Below are 3830 nucleotides of genomic sequence, written 5' to 3'. Positions count from 1 at the left end.
TTTTACAGGTATTTTTCAGTAATTGATATCTAATCTCATAGCGTTGTGGTCTGAAAAGATACTTGATACAATTTCAATTTTCTTAAATTTACCAAGGCTTGACTTGTGACCCAAGATATGATCTATCCTGGAGAATGTTCCATGAGCACTTGAGAAGAATGTGTTTTCTGTTGTTTTTGGAAGGAATGCCCTATAAATGTCAATTAAGCCCATCTTGTTTAATGTATCATTTAAAGCTTGTGTTTCCTTATTTATTTTCATTTTGGATGATCTGTCCATTGGTGAAAGTGGGGTGTTAAAATCCCCTACTATGATCGTGTTACTGTCGATTTTCCCTTTTATGGCTGTTAGTATTTGTCTTATGTATTGAGGTGCTCCTCTGTTCGGTGCATATATATTTATAATTGTTATATCCTCTTCTTGGATTGATCCCTTGATCATTATGTAGTGTCCTTCTTTGTCTCTTGTAATAGTCTTTGTTTTATAATCTATTTTGTCTGATATGAGAATAGTTACTCCAGCTTTCTTTTGATTTCCATTTGCATGGAATATCTTTTTCCATCCCCTCACTTTCAGTCTGTTTGTGTCCCTAGGTATGAAGTGGGTCTCTTGTAGACAGCGTATATACAGGTCTTATTTTTGTGTCCATTCACCCAGTCTATGTCTTTTGGTTGGAGCATTAAATGATTTACATTTAAGGTAATTATTGATATGTATATTTCTATTCTCATTTTCTTAATTGTTTTGTGTTTATTATTGTAGGTCTTTTCCTTCTCTTGTATTTCCTGCCTAGAGAAGTTTCTAACTTGGTGTTTTTCCCTTGCTGCTTTTAATATTTGTTCTTTGTATTTAATTTTTCATAGTTTTATTAATATGTGTCTTGACATGTTTCTCCTTGGGTTTATCCTGTATGGGACTCTCTGTGCTTCCTGGACTTGATTAAATATTTCCTTTCCCATATTAGGGATGTTTTCAACTATAATCTCTTCAAATATTTTCTCAGTCCTTTTCTTTTTCTCTTCTTCTTCTGGGACCCCTATAATTCGAATGTTGGTGCATTAAATGTTGTCCCAGAGGTCTCTGAGACTGCCTTCAATTCTTTTCATTCATTTTTCTTTATTCTGCTCTGTAGTAGTTATTTCCACTATTTTATCTTCCAGGTCACTTATGCTTTCTTCTGCCTCATTTATTCTGCCATTGATTCCTTCTAGAGAATTTTTAATTTCGTTTATTGTGTTCATCTCTATTTGTTTGCTCTTTAGTTCTTCTAGGTCTTTGTCAAACATTTCTTGGATTTTCTCCATTCTAGTTCCAAGATTTTGGATCATCTTTACTGTCATTATTCTGAAATCTTTTTCAGGTAGACTGCCTATTTCCTCTTCATTTGTTACGTCTGGTGGGTTTTTGCCCTGCTCCTTCATCTGCTGTGTGTTTCTCTGTCTTCTCATTTTGCTTCACTTACTGTGTTTGGGGTCTCCTTAGCACAGGCTGCAGGTTCGCAGTTTCCATTGTTTTTGGTGTCTGTCCCCAGTGGCTAAGGTTGGTTCAGTGGGTTATTTAGGCTTCCTGGTGGAGGGGACTAGTGCCTGTGTTCTGGTGGATGAGGCTGGATCTTGTTTTTCTGGTGGGCAGGTCGACATCTGGTGGTGTGTTTTGGTGTTTCTGTGGCCTTATTATGATTTTAGGCAGCCTCTCTGCTAATGGATGGGGTTGTGTTCCTGTCTTGCTAGTTGTTTGGCATAGGGTGTCCATCACTGTAGCTTGCTGGTCATTGAGTGGAGCTGGGTATTGGTGTTGAGATGGAGATCTCTGGGAAATTTTGCCTTTTGATATTACATGGAGCTGGCAGGTCTCTTGTGGACCAGTGTCCTGAGCTTTGCTCTCCCACTTCATTGGCACAGCCCTGACGCCTGGCTGGAACACCAAGAGCCTGTCCTCCTCACGGCTCAGAATAAAAGGGAGAAAAAAAAAAAGAGAGAGAAAGAAGAAATAAACAAATAAAATAAAATAAAGTAAAATAAAATAGCGTAGAATAAAATAACTTATTAAAATAAATATTAAAAAATAATTATTAAGAAAAAAAATTTTAAGTAATAAAAAAAAACGGACAGACAGTGTCCTAGGAGAAATGGTAAAAGCAAAACTGTACAGACAAAATCTTACACAGAAGCATACACATACACACTTACAAAAAGAGAAAAAAGGAAAAAATATATATATTGTTGTTCCCAAAGCCCACCTCCTCAATTTGGGATGATTTGTTGTCTATTCAGGTATTCCACAGATGCAGGGTACATCAAGTTGGTTGTGGAGATTTAATCCGCTTCTCCTGTGGCTGCTGGGAGAAATTTCCCTTTCTCTTCTTTGTTCACACAGCTCCCAGGGTTCAGCTTTGGATTTGGACCCACCTCTGCGTGTAGGTCGCCGGAGGGCGTCTGTTCTTCACTCAGACATGAAGGGGTTAAAGAAGCAGCTGATTTGGGTGCTCTGGCTCACTCAGGCCGCAGAGATGGAGCGGTACAGATGTGGGGCGAGCCTGTGGCGGCAGAGACCAATATGACGGTGCACCATCCTGAGGCACACTGTGTGTTCTCCCGGGGAAGTTGTCCCTGAATCACAGGACCCTGGCAGTGGCGGGCTGCACAGGATCCCGGGAGGAGAGGTGTGGATAGTGACCTGTGCTTGCACACAGGCTTCTTGGTGGAGGCAGCAGCAGCCTTAGCATCTCATGCCCGTCACTGGGGTCCACGCTGATAGTCACAGCTCGCGCCCATCTCTGGAGCTCCTTTAATCGGCACTCTTAATCCCCTCTCCTCGCGCACTAGGAAACAAAGTGGAAAGAAAAAGTCTCTTGCCTCTTTGGCAGCTCCAGACTTCTCCCGAACTCCCTCCCGGCTAGCTGTGGTGCAGTAGCCCCTTCAGGCTGTGTTCACCCAGCTAACCCTAGTCCTCTCCCTGGGATCTGACCTCTGAAGCCCGAGCCTCAGCTCCCAACCCCCGCCCATCCCGGCAGGTGAGCAGACAAGCCTCTCGGGCTGGTGAGTGCTGGTCAGCACCGATCCTCTGTGCGGCAATCTCTCTGCCTTACCCTCCATACCCCTGTTGCTGTGCTCTCCTCTGTGGCTCCAAAGCTCCCCCCTTCTGCCATCGTCAGTCTCCACCCACGAAGGGGTTTCCTAGTGTGTGGAAACCTTTCCTCCTTCACAGCTTCCTCTCAGTGGTACAGGTCCCGTCCCTATACTTTGTCTCTCTTTTTTCTTTTACCCTACTTAGTTACGTGGGGAGTTTCTTGCCTTTTGGGAGGTCTGAGGTCTTCTGCCAGCATTCAGTAGGTGTTCTGTAGGAGTTGTTCCACACGTAGATGTATTTCTGATGTATTTGTGGGGAGGAAGGTGATCTCTGCATCTTACTGTTCTGCCATCTTGAAGCTCCCTCTCCATTCTTTATTTTAAAGTCTATTTTATCTGATATGAGTATTGCTACTCCAGCTTTCCTTTGATTTCCATTTGCATGCAATATCTTTTTCCATCCCCTCACTTTCAGTCTGTATGTATTCCTAGGTATGAAGTGGGTCTCTTGTAGACAGCATATATAAGGGCCTTGTTTTTGTATCCATTCAGAAAGCCTGTGTCTTTTGGTTGGAGCATTTAATCCGTTCACATTTAAGGTAATTATCAATATGTATGTTCCTATTACCATTTTCTTAATGGTTTCGGGTTTGTTTTTGTAGGTTCTTTTCGTCTCTTGTGTTTCCCACTTAGAGAATTTCCTTTAGCATTTGTTGTAGAGCTGGTTTGGTGGTACTGAATTCTCTTAGCTTTTGCTTGTCT

General features: G+C 42.1%; 1 protein-coding gene across 1 annotated transcript in view; it reads right to left on the bottom strand.

Moving 5' to 3' along the window:
* The window catches only part of LOC102975028 (inositol polyphosphate multikinase-like), an 81310-nt gene that overhangs the window by 13864 nt on the left and 63616 nt on the right, over positions 1 to 3830 (bottom strand). The window lies entirely within an intron of this gene.

The sequence above is a fragment of the Physeter macrocephalus genome, chromosome 14 (genome assembly GCF_002837175.3).
Source record: "Physeter macrocephalus isolate SW-GA chromosome 14, ASM283717v5, whole genome shotgun sequence".
Taxonomy (NCBI): Eukaryota; Metazoa; Chordata; class Mammalia; order Artiodactyla; family Physeteridae; genus Physeter; species Physeter macrocephalus.
Note: the sequence above shows the minus strand (reverse complement) of the source record. Positions and strands in the feature narration are given on the sequence as shown.